Here is a 12,990-nt window from a genome sequence, read left to right as displayed (position 1 = left end):
TTTTGCATCAGCTTAGCCAGTTACAACATTAAAATAATGACTTTTGTGATTTAAAACCTGATTTAGCCGACCTGTACTGCAGAGGGAAATAAAAAAAACTGTAGTAACAAGTTGCTCTGCAGATTCAAGTTTTACAGGCATTCGTGTTATGAATTAATACAATATGATGCATTGTTGAGATGAATTCACTCCAAAGTTTGATTCAAATGTACCAAGAGTGTGCTGTATGAAGGCAGTTACTGCCTACAGCTTTATTTAAATACTGCAGATATATTTTAAAGTACATTTTTCTGATAATATCATTGCAGTTTTTGTTTAAATTTTAATTTGATACTTGTTTTTTTACACGATAGTTCACTGCTGAATCACACAGTAGCTCAATAATTCAAACTTTAGTTTGTAGACCTTGTTTACACGTTGAGGGACACAGTAAAACAGGAAAAAGCCTTCTCAGGGACTCTGGGGCAGATAGTTTATGTTGGGCCCCGACTGAGAACACAGCACATGTCAGGGTACTTATTCCCTTAGTAACTAAATTATAAGCAGAGAGACAAAACCATGCTCAGAAAGGTTAACGCTTGTTTTCAGTTTTGAGTGTATTGAATATTTCTATTACAATATGCAAAAAGTCCATCAGTTATTGAAGGAAACAGCTGTCGGATGTTGCTTTACACTGTAAAAAATAATTCTGTACAAAAACAGTAATGTGTGGTTTTTTTTTTTTTAACGGAAGTTGAAAGACTTTTCTGTAAATGGTAAAACGGAAAAATCGTCTTATTCTTAGTCACAATATATTTTCTGTGTCATTAATGGATTTTTTCTGTGAATAGAAAAACTGAAAATTCTGTTTCTATTACTATTTACAGTCACTTCTTTTAACTTTAACCCATTAAATGTACATTTTTATATCCTTAACCATACATTTCTATACAATTACACCATTATACACCATTTGCTTGTAAATTAAAACTTCTTAAATTTATCTGTGCACAAGTAGTACACAACAACATTGGTACATTTAATGCTAAATATTCTTTTATTTTATTTTATATTGCTTGTTCTGATGAAGACTTTTAGACTGTAAACAGCAGCTTAGAGAAGGATTTGTGTCCATGAACCCTCAGCATTGACAACACTTAAATGCCATAGTTCAAAATCCTCAATCCACACCTTTTGTCCACTGTGTTCAAAATGCTCTTAGCTGTTAAAGTAGAGGAGAAAAGTTTGACATATTTCACAGCCATTAAATGTTCTCTCAAAAAGAGGACACGGTTACTTCCCAAGCAGAAACCTCTGCTTGTGCTCACAGACCCTAAATCGCAACAAATTAGACAATAATAAGACAAGTGACTACAAAATGACACCAGAGGTTGGTGAAGAGCAAGCATGAAGTGAGAAATTGTGTGCACATTTTCTAGTGATACCTTCATTTACCTGTGTGATAAAGTCCTGAATGTAGCATGGTAGTCCATTAAATTCCATCTGATCCAATTATTCTGAGGAAAAAATGAAAAGAAAAAAAGAAGTTTTAAGATGTTCATTTTTTGTTGCTATTGTTTACATTTAAGATAAAAAAAAGGAATAAAAATACAAAGTTTAGTATTAGGTGGAAAATGACTTGAAATAAACTGAACTTGTACACCTACCATTGAAAGCCAGCAAGAAAGAACAGAGTTTTGGTTTTGGTTAGATCAGCTGTGGATTATTAATTTTCCTAAAATAAATGTAGAGTTGCAAACACATAACAGCTTACAGTTGCAATATAAGCAGTTTATAATTAAAGTAACATACAAACCTGCACAAACTAAATCAATCACAACATTAAACTCTCATTGTTTTTGTAGACGAGGTGATCAGGCTTTTTGATCCTCTCCTGAGACCAGCTGCACTGCACCATCAGCATCTTATATCTTCCGTTTTCACTCAGTAAAGTGTTTCCTTTTGTTGGCTCTGCACGTGCAAGTGTGTGATCACAGGTGAAATAAGGGATATTTTTCCATTGCAGGTTAGAGTGTTTCATTTAGTGACAGCTGTTGATCCACTTTTCAAATAATCTCTAAGGATCTGAATTTTTAAGAAAGACACAAATGTCCCTGCTTATTATTAGCTTGATATAAACATAACAATTTACAATATGTCAGCAGCATCCCCACATGGCATATAACACCCCTGCAGACCAGCACTGCGCCTATATTATACTTTAATCAACATATAGTTAAAATTTAATCACAATTGGCTCAATGGGGTCACAAAAATTTCGCACATACTAGAAATGATCTGCTCAGCATTACAAAAATTACATTTTCAAGAAAAGTTGGAATAAAAATGTGTTTACAGGAAAAACGTGTCTGTCTACAAATATTAACTAAACATTTTATGTGCTACAAAATGGACATAATGATAAATGTGCTGAGGTGAAACTAAACTTTCAATAATATCACCACTATAGTCTGTTAACCAGGGGCGATTCTAGGATCAGAGCTTTGGGGGTGCTGAGCACCCAGAGAGCTGCCCAGCCAGCCAAGGTACACTTTACTCGTCACAATGAGACTTCTTCCCTGTCTCTTTCGGTCCCTGCATCCTCCCTGTCCTCATTGTCTGTTGTCTTCGTCTCCTTTATCAGTCATCATAGTTTTACCCTCTCTGTGCAAGTGTCATGGTCCTGGGTCGGTGACCCAGCGCTTTCAGTTTATTATCATTTTCTAGTTTATTATGATGTTGTTGATTATTACTGTTTGAGTTCTATGTGTTATATTCGGTCTGCCTTTGAGTCTGCGTCTGTGTCTCTGTCTGTCTATCGTGTCACCCCGCCTGTTTGTGAAGCTGTCTGTTTAGTTCTGTGTCTTGTTTGGTTCCTCGTGTCTGAGTTTCCTGTTTTATTGTGAAGGTCTCTGTCTGATGTGAGTATGTTCAGTTTACATTTCCCCTGTCCCGTCAGCCCTGATTCCTCCCAGCTGTGTTGCCCTCCTGTGTGCCATTTCCTGATTACCTGGTGTGTGTATTTATAGTTGGTGTCTGCCTGTGTTTCTCGTCGCGTCGTCTGTGTTCATTTGTGTATCTGCTCCGCGTCTCTCTGCCCCTCGCTCCATGTCCTCCTTTTGTATTAGCTTTTCCAGTTTAGGTTTATGTTCAGTTCTGCCCACACCTTGGTTATTTGTGCACTGTAAATAAAACCCACTTGCACCTCCGCCACTGTCTGCTTTTGGATCCTCCTTCCTCACCTCCACACGACTGCCGCCCCAGCCGTGACAGTACGACGCGACCACAAGATGGATCCAGCAGCTTTGTCCGGGGAGAGCGACCTCACACGCGCCCTACGCCTGGTGGACTGGGTAACCCACACCTCCAATGCACGAGCGAAGGTTGTGGGGATAAATGCCATTGAGGCTATCCTGGCCGGAAATCCCTATCTCCACCAGGTCCGGGGATTTACTGACTTAATCGCTGATCTACATAAAGCCCGGGAAGCGGTGCAAGCTTCGGAAGATTCTGCCCCGCAACAACGGACAACGACCGCCACAAAGCAGCCGTCTCAGATTCACCCACCGGAGGTTTCACGGCCCGACCCCCCAGGGGTTTTTCCCTGCCTGTCGGAGCCGTCAGCGGTGGGAAGGAAACATTCGCGCCACCGGCGCTTCACCCCACAGCCGGATTCAGGGACCCCTGTGCGACCAGCTGTGGTGAGTTTTAAGGACGCTGGTGTTTTCTGGGGCTGTTCATGGGGAGAGTAGAGACAGTTCACAGCGCTTACCTACCTTCGTGGTAACTGACCTCTCACAAGTTGGCATTTTCAAAACATCCAAAACAGTAACTGACTGGGTTTCATCCACTCCACTACCAACTCCAGTCTCACCTCAAACAGTACATCAGCCTTTAGCCAGTTCATTAGCCCAGCCTGCATCTATTCCATTAGCCCGGTCACTCGCTCCCTCCATACTGGAGGCTGTGTCTGTGCCACCCATTTTGAATCCCGTTCCTAGCACCCATTTTAAGCGGAGAGACAAACCCAATAAAACCACTCTAGTTTCTCAGAAACTGGCTAATTTAGAGACTGTTATTCGCCCCAGGGCCTCCCCAGAGGCTGGGTTTCGGCCCCCAGCAGACTCTGGACCCCTGGAGGCTAAGAACCCAGCTGAGGACTGCACCCGGCTGTCGCTGCCTGAGCAGGGTCGGTGCTCCGCGCAGCTGCAGTCTGTTCTGTGCCCGCCAGAGGCCTGTGTGCCTGCTGGTTCTGTTCTGTCTCTGCCAGAGGTCTCCGCACCTGCTGGTTCTGTTCTGTCTCTGCCAGAGGTCCCCGCACCTGCTGGTTCTGTTCTGCGCCCGCCAGAGGTCCCCGCACCTGCTGGTTCTGTTCCGTCTCTGCCAGAGGCCTGTGTGCCTGCTGGTTCTGTTCCGTCTCTGCCAGAGGTCCCCGCACCTGCTGGTTCTGTTCCGTCTCTGCCAGAGGTCCCCGCACCTGCTGGTTCTGTTCTGTCCCTGCCAGAGGCCTGTGTGCCTGCTGGTTCTGTTCTGTGCCCGCCAGAGGTCTCCGCACCTGCTGGTTCTGTTCTGTGCCCGCCAGAGGTCCCCGCACCTGCTGGTTCTGTTCTGTCTCTGCCAGAGGTCCCCGCACCTGCTGGTTCTGTTCTGTCCCTGCCAGGGGTCCCCGCACCTGCTGGTTCTGTTCTGTCCCTGCCAGAGGCCTGTGTGCCTGCTGGTTCTGTTCTGTGCCCGCCAGAGGTCTCCGCACCTGCTGGTTCTGTTCTGTGCCCGCCAGAGGTCTCCGCACCTGCTGGTTCTGTTCTGTGCCCGCCAGAGGTCCCCGCACCTGCTGGTTCTGTTCTGTCTCTGCCAGAGGTCTCCGCACCTGCTGGTTCTGTTCTGTCCCTGCCAGGGGTCCCTGCACCTGCTGGTTCTGTTCTGTCTCTGCCAGAGGTCCCCGCACCTGCTGGTTCTGTCCTGTGTGTGCCAGGGGCTCCAGTGCCCACTGGTTCTGAGACTGTTTTCGCTGGGGGGCCCGAGGAGCCCGTCCAGCCCCAAGACTCGTCAGCTGGAGGGCCCGAGGAGCCCGTCCAGCCCCAAGACTCGTCAGCTGGAGGTTCAGGAGAACCTAGCCAGCTTCCTGCTTCGCCAGCTGGAGGGCCCGAGGAGCCCGTCCGGCCTCCTGCTTCACCAGCTGGGGGGCCCGAGGAGCCCGTCCGGCCTCCTGCTTCGCCAGCTGGGGGGCCCGAGGAGCCCGTCCAGCCACCAGCTGCTCCACCAGCGGCCGCATCCACGCCTGCAGCAGCAGCCGCATCCACTGTTTCGTCCACGCCGCCGCCAGCTGCAGCCTCGGAGTCTCCACCCACGCCAGCTGCAGCCTCGGAGTCTCCACCACCATCAACTTTGCCGTCGCCTGGTCCGGCTTCACCACCATCAACTTTGCCGTCGCCTGGTCCGGCTTCACCACCATCAACTTTGCCGTCGCCTGGTCCGGCTTCACCACCATCAACTTCGCCGTCGCCTGGTCCGGCCTCTGCCTCATCTGCTTCGTCTGGTCCTGGTCCAGCTCCGCCTTCGTCTGGTCCAGCTCCGTCTTCGTCTTCGTCTGGTCCTGGTCCAGCTCCACCTTCGTCTGGTCGAGCTCCGCCTTCGTTTGGTCCAGCTCCAGCTCCGCCTTCGTCTGGTCCAGGTCCTGGTCCTGCTTCGCCTTCGTCTGGTCCTGCCTCACCTCGCCTTCGCCTTTGTCTGGTCCGGTCTCAGCTCCACCCACGCCGTCGCCTGGTCCAGCTTCAGGGTCTCCACCCACGCCGTCGCCTGGTCCAGCGTCAGGGTCTCCACCCACGCCGTCGCCTGGTCCAGCGTCAGGGTCTCCACCCACGCCGTCGCCTGGTCCAGCGTCAGGGTCTCCACCCACGCCGTCGCCTGGTCCAGCGTCAGTGTCTCCACCCACGCCGTCGCCTGGTCCAGCGTCAGTGTCTCCACCCACGCCGTCGCCTGGTCCAGCGTCAGGGTCTCCACCCACGCCGTCGCCTGGTCCAGCGTCAGTGTCTCCACCCACGCCGTCGCCTGGTCCAGCGTCAGTGTCTCCACCCACGCCGTCGCCTGGTCCAGCGTCAGTGTCTCCACCCACGCCGTCGCCTGGTCCAGCGTCAGTGTCTCCACCCACGCCGTCGCCTGGTCCAGCGTCAGTGTCTCCACCCACGCCGTCGCCTGGTCCAGCCTCTGCCTCAGCTTCCGTCTCGTCTGGTGCTGCGAAGGCCACGCAGCCTTCAGGTCCCCAACTGCCGCCTCAACACCGTCGGTCATCTGCCAGGCCGCATGTTGGGCATCTTTGTCACCGTGGCCGGCCTCCAGACTTGCTTTCACGCCGCCGTCACCGTCCGCACGGTCGGCATCTTTGTCACCGTGGCCGGCCTCCGGACTTGCTTTCACGCCGCCGTCGCCGTCCGCACGGTCAGCCCCCAGAACTGCTTCCTCGCCGCCGTCGCCGTCCGCACGGTCGGCCCCCAGAACTGCTTCCTCGCCACCGTCGCCGTCTGCGTGGCCGGCCTCCGGACCTGCCCCACTGCCACTGCCATTCGCATGGTCGGCCTCCGGAACTGAACTGTTTTGGCCTCCGGCGCTGTCGGCCCCCTACACTTGGCCATCTGGGCCTTTTGGTCTCTGTCCCTCCGTCCTGGACCCCCTCCGCCCGCCCTGGTCGGGTTGTTTTCTGTTTTGTTTTGGTCGGTTTTTGTGTTTCTGCTGGGCTGTCTGGAGCCAGCCCTTGAGGGGGGGGTACTGTCATGGTCCTGGGTCGGTGACCCAGCGCTTTCAGTTTATTATCATTTTCTAGTTTATTATGATGTTGTTGATTATTACTGTTTGAGTTCTATGTGTTATATTCGGTCTGCCTTTTGTCTGCGTCTGTGTCTCTGTCTGTCTATCGTGTCACCCCGCCTGTTTGTGAAGCTGTCTGTTTAGTTCTGTGTCTTGTTTGGTTCCTCGTGTCTGAGTTTCCTGTTTTATTGTGAAGGTCTCTGTCTGATGTGAGTATGTTCAGTTTACATTTCCCCTGTCCCGTCAGCCCTGATTCCTCCCAGCTGTGTTGCCCTCCTGTGTGCCATTTCCTGATTACCTGGTGTGTGTATTTATAGTTGGTGTCTGCCTGTGTTTCTCGTTGCGTCGTCTGTGTTCATTTGTGTATCTGCTCCGCGTCTCTCTGCCCCTCGCTCCATGTCCTCCTTTTGTATTAGCTTTTCCAGTTTAGGTTTATGTTCAGTTCTGCCCACACCTTGGTTATTTGTGCACTGTAAATAAAACCCACTTGCACCTCCGCCACTGTCTGCTTTTGGATCCTCCTTCCTCACCTCCACACGACTGCCGCCCCAGCCGTGACAGTAAGTCTGCAAATTTCTTTATTAAATCATAAGATTCTTAAATTCATTAAGTCTCTCTGTGCCTGGGTCCTCATCACAAAACATGACATCACTGTTTTGTACATTTTAACACAATTGAATCCGCACATTTGTGAAAGAAAAGCAAAACACTTTTTTGAAAAGTCTGTAACAAAACCATCAAATCTGATAAAGGTTATTTAAATGCTGCAAAAGAAGAATGGATTGGAATAAAAATAATACATATCCTAACCTTAATTACTGCGGGAGAATAATGAATGATGCTCATAGTGAGTAAGAAGTACACTGAGTGCATTTTTTGGACAGAGATTAACTTTTAATGTGTATGTATAATATAATACAGATACATGGAAAAACACTCCCGAAACAGAATCAATTATTACAAATAAATTATTACAAAATATTAATAAAAAACTATAAAAATGGAGGCAACTTTGCCTGTGGTAGAATGTATACAATGTATGAAAACATCTTTACTGCAGATACTAATTTTGTGTTGTAAGACTTATGAGTTTAATGCTTTCATAGTGGTACTTGTGAGAGCTTGACATTTTTATCAGGTGGTACACACTGTAAAACGTTTGAGAAACACTGACAAGTGTATGTGTGATTAAGATTAAGGAACTGACCTCCCAGCCCATTGTTCTTTCAGTGGGCTGGTTTCAGTCATTATGCAAATGTGCTGTTTATAAGATTGAAACCTGCAGTCAGCTGAGACTGAAGAAGTCACTTGGATGAGTGACGAAACGTTTCTTCCACAAAACGCTACGTCCAGATGAACAGAATCAACTTTTGGAGAAGTGTATGTGTGCTTCTGGAAAACATTTAAAGCTGCTGTACAGAATCTTTGAAAAAGCTTAAAACATTTTTAGAATATAAACAGAGCATCTGCTTCTCTTTACAGCTCCTCACTCCACCAGGGCTGTTTGGCTCTTTCTGATACTGTGCAAATGTGATGTACGTATTGGGGCAGTCATACAGACAACTGGACGGTCCAAAAGTTGGCCTACCTGTTACTGGCTGAGGTTTTAGTAGAGTTTTGGCTGAACCACATAAAAATATATCATTAATTTTAATCTCCCTGATCCATTATAATGTTATGTTGGAATGTTGTTAAAGAGGGTCAAAAATGTTTCAACCCAGTTTGTTTTGCAGATTCTGTTTAGCAGCTTTAATATAGGGAGGACACAACTTCCAGACTGTGTGAGTAAAATCAGGTTTTTTCTCTTTGTCAGTTTAACAGTTTCTGTTGTGCCTGTCACTGTTCCCTGTCTGTTTTCTTACCTGGTTCTTCCTGACCTTGTACTTTCTCCTCACGTTCCCCTCTTTCCTCTCTCCCTCTTTGGACTGACAATCATACACAAATATATTGTATTCAATTAGATAAAAAATTACATTAATATGAAAAAAAAACTATTAAGATCACTAACAAAAAGTCCTCTCTCAGTGTACTTTCAACCAAAAGGCAAATAACCAAACAACATGAACATCTAATAAAAGATATAAACATTGAAACACTGATCCAACATTATTCTTGATTAACGGATCATTTGATTTTACACTTTTACCTGAATATGGCTCCTTTTTTTTAAAAAAAACTTCCTTATATCCATTATGAACCTGGCTGTTTCTCTGTACACACAACACACAACAGGAGTTATAAGGTTAATGGGCATTCAATCAGTTAGCTAGTTAGTATCCATTTCAAACAGGACAGTGGTAACAACAGCAGGCTATGGACAATTATAAGTTTTAGATTTTAAATAGGCTGTACACATTTCAATGGGAGCAACAGGACGGTGCTAATTTTACTACAGAGCAGGACGGATTGTAGGGTAGCAAACATCGTTGGAAAACACGTTTTCAAAACTGCAGGTTACCTGGTGTAATGCTTTTCAGCTAAAAAGAAACATGGTCTGACTCCTACCTAACTATATAAACTTAGAGTTAAATGCAGCTAATATGTCCTGTTTTAAGCCAGGCACTTACCCCTCTGCTCTGCTGCGTCTCAGCCACCATCGCTCTGGCAGAAAGGGCCAGTGTTGCCAACTCCTTAGTAAGGAAAATCGCCATTGGCTGTCCTAAAAGTCGCTAGAAGTCGCCAAATGACGTCATCACCTAATTTGCATAATTTGTCATGCTAATGTAATTGTAACCTACGTTGTTGGAGAGAGAAATAACGTTGTGGAAGAGACATAAAGAGAGTAAAAAACGTCCTAAATGCAGTTAGAATTTATTTAGAACTACAAATTAAATTTATTTTAGCAATTATTGTTTTTTAATGTCACAATTCCAACCCTGCTCCTTTATCCAGGCCTGGACTGGCAAAAGTGACCCGAAATTGGCACTCTGGTGGAGTTACTTTGTGTGTGAGAGTGTGTGTTTATAAGTAGTTTTAAACCTTGTGATCCACAAAACAGCCTAACAGTAAAAGAAGAACTCATGCGCGATTCATTTGCAGTTTGGACGCACAGGTGTGAACGTCTCCTGCCCTGATAGCAGCTGGGGGAGGACTATCCTCCACCCGTGAGCGCTTTGGCACGGGTGAGGCGCCCACGGCAGCACCTCTGCTTGTTGAGAGTGAGAGCGATACGCGTTTTCACGTCAAAAAGTCGTCATAAATAAGTCTCCAATAATACCAGAAAAAGTCGCCAGATTTGTCGCTAGTCGCTTTTTAGAAAAAGAGTCGCTAAGGGGGTCTGAAAACTCGCTAAATATAGCGACAAAGTCGCTAAGTTGGCAACACTGGAAAGGGCACTAGAGCCAAAGCAGGGGCGAGCTGGAACAAACCATTTTGGGAAGGGGGGGGGGGGGGGGTTAGCGATACTTTTGTTGTTAAAATGTTACATCTCAACCAAGTTCTGTATGCTTTTTATATTTTTAGTAGTGTGTCACACAAACAGTAAATATTGTCAAAAAAGTAAGACATCTTTGGGGGTGCTGAAGCACCCCCAAAAACGGGCTAAAATCGCCCCTGCTGTTAACTATCAAATTAGTCTATGCTGGTCAGCTAGCTAAAAGTCTTTATGTTAGCAGCCTAAATCACAGACTAATATTAGCATTTGTTAGCCAGTCAGGATGGTCTGAGGCTAAAACTAGAGTTAGTGTAACTTTGCCTAAAACCCTTTAAAGTCTTCAGTAGAGGCAACTGTAAAACATAGTTAGCTGTCATGTTAAATTTAAATAATAATCTAAATAATATGTAAAGTACTGTTTATAAGATTTGGGAAACCTGCAGTCAGCTGAGACTGAAAAAGTCACTTGGATGAGTGACGAAACGTTTCTCCCGCTGAAAACGCTACGTCCAGATGAACAGAATCAACTTTTGGAGATTTACTTACCTGAATGATTGAGAATGCATCAAGACGATGACAGGGAAACTATTTCAATTCAGTTCAATTTTAATTATATAGCACCAAGTCACAACAACAGCTTTATATTCTAAGGTAAAGCCTCTACGATAATAGAGAGACAATGCCCTGTAAGCAAGCATTTGGCAACAGTTCTCCCTTTTAACAGGGAGAAACTTCCAGGAGCACCGGGCTCAAGGAGGGGTGGCAATTTCATGGGTTGGGAGTGAGCATTGGAAGACAGGACTAAAGACTAAATTGATCAGACTAAAACATACTGTTTGTGCTATCTGTCCACCTTCCTGGCTTAAGAACAGTAAAATATTACCTCTAATATACTTGATAATAGATATCTGAGATTCTATAGATTCTATATTCTGTAAATCACAGGTTTGTGCTAAATGTCTATTTGTGGTGAGGACCAGGTATTGCTGAAAAAAAGTCAGTTCATGAGCTCCAAAGTACTGGTGTACGTCTTCATTTTTCATAAAGTAAATTAAAAATATAACTTGTCCAGCTCCAGATGGACACCCCGTCAGAGGTGGAGACAATGGCACTTTCCTATGGCACTTAATTAAAAGCAGCTTTCAGCGACAATAGCCAACTGTGGCCACAAGATGGTAGTAATGTAAATGCTAGATGCACATATTAATGAACATGCAAGGAACTTTATGACAGTGCTGTCTGAGCTGAAAGGAGAGAGATCGCTTTACTTTGGTACATTTTTATTGAAGTCTATTTTTAGATTTGACAGTTATTACAGACCTCCAAACCTCATGTGATCTTCAGTTTGGCTCAAGTATGTAGCGAGCTTCACCTAATATATTTCCATGGCCAAGCAGCTTTATCCAAACCTTACATCACCAAGCACAACACAAAGTGTCAGATGCACTGGTGTAAAGCACGCCTCTATCGGTCTCTGAAGCAGTGGAATACCTGATCTCTTCTCTGTCTGGTATGACAGTGTGAGCCGGAAGAACTGCACGTCTGACAGCATTTTGCCGTGTGTGACCTTTCCTCAACCTCGTGGAAAGCCTTCGCAGAAGAGTTCACAGCTGCAAAGTGTGACATCATATGAAACCCTATGGATTAAGAATGGAATGTCACACAAGTTCATATGTACTTCTATGTACATATGATTTGGGGCTATATAAATAAAACTGAATTCAATTGAAATGAAATTGAATATGCGTGTAAAGGCAGATGAGTGATTACTTTTGGCAATATAGTAAATGTCACCTGCCTTAATAGAGATTGAAAATGTGACGTCATTCAAGGGTAAAACCGCAAAGAATTCTGGGAACTCGTGGCAAGAGGTACTAGCGCACGCAGGCTTTCAATTGAAATCAGTTATACAGCGATAAAAAGAAACACAAAAAACTGTTAAGAAGCTGTTGTATTATTAACTGCAATAGCCGGTCGCATGACAGCCACGGGAAGCCGACGGGTAAAGAGATCGTTTTTTATTGGATTACGTCGTTGAAGAGAAATTATTCGAGCCATGTTTCTGAAGTAACAAAGAGGCGACGGATGGCCTGGATTGCAGCCATTCAAAGACCAAATATAACGTCCCAGAACATCCAGCTCACAGGTTAGTCTGCTCCAAGCATTTCCACAAAGGTCAGTGTTTTGTAGTAGTTAATACGTCATTTTTCTTAACATAATTGGTGATATAGGTTACAAGCAAGTCTGGCGCTGAACAGAAATTGTCGCTATGCTCATTTGTTTATTGTGCATAAATAGTGAATTGTCCTGACACAATATTGCGTTTTGCTTCTGTTATTACCATGGTACATTGACAAAAACATGTACTTTTATTCACAGGATAAAACTGTTTTTTTTGTATCACTAATTGCCCAGTACGATTACAGCATACAATATTATTGTCACTGCTACATTTCTGTGATGCGTACCAGAAATTATTTCCACTACTAATTAATTACCGTTGAGCTCAAAGGTCCTATTAATAAACGGTTAACGAATGTGTATTTATGAAGACGATTTGTGAGACTGGTAAACTTATGATACGTACGATGGTCTTTCGTTCTACACGGTGCATTTCATGGTCCTGTACCCATCCGCCGGTAAACTGTACCTGGGCTTGTTGCAGTGACCTGAAGTTACTAAACTTCATGAGTGTATGCACTCACTCCAAGAACCGTATAATTATAAATATGAGCGTGGTGAAAGTTGGGCAGCACGCTAACGTATTTTGTCCACTCTGTGTGCTCGTAAGGGTCTAACCCTTTCACTCCTTTGATTTTTTCCTCGTATCTTTTCTT

The 12,990-nt window shown here is 45.3% G+C and overlaps 1 protein-coding gene across 1 annotated transcript in view; it reads left to right on the top strand.

Moving 5' to 3' along the window:
• The window catches only part of sptbn5 (spectrin, beta, non-erythrocytic 5), an 88,793-nt gene that overhangs the window by 71,452 nt on the left and 4,351 nt on the right, over nucleotides 1-12,990 (top strand). The window lies entirely within an intron of this gene.

The sequence above is a fragment of the Neolamprologus multifasciatus genome, chromosome 19 (genome assembly GCF_963576455.1).
Source record: "Neolamprologus multifasciatus chromosome 19, fNeoMul1.2, whole genome shotgun sequence".
Classification (NCBI taxonomy): Eukaryota; Metazoa; Chordata; class Actinopteri; order Cichliformes; family Cichlidae; genus Neolamprologus; species Neolamprologus multifasciatus.
Note: the sequence above shows the minus strand (reverse complement) of the source record. Positions and strands in the feature narration are given on the sequence as shown.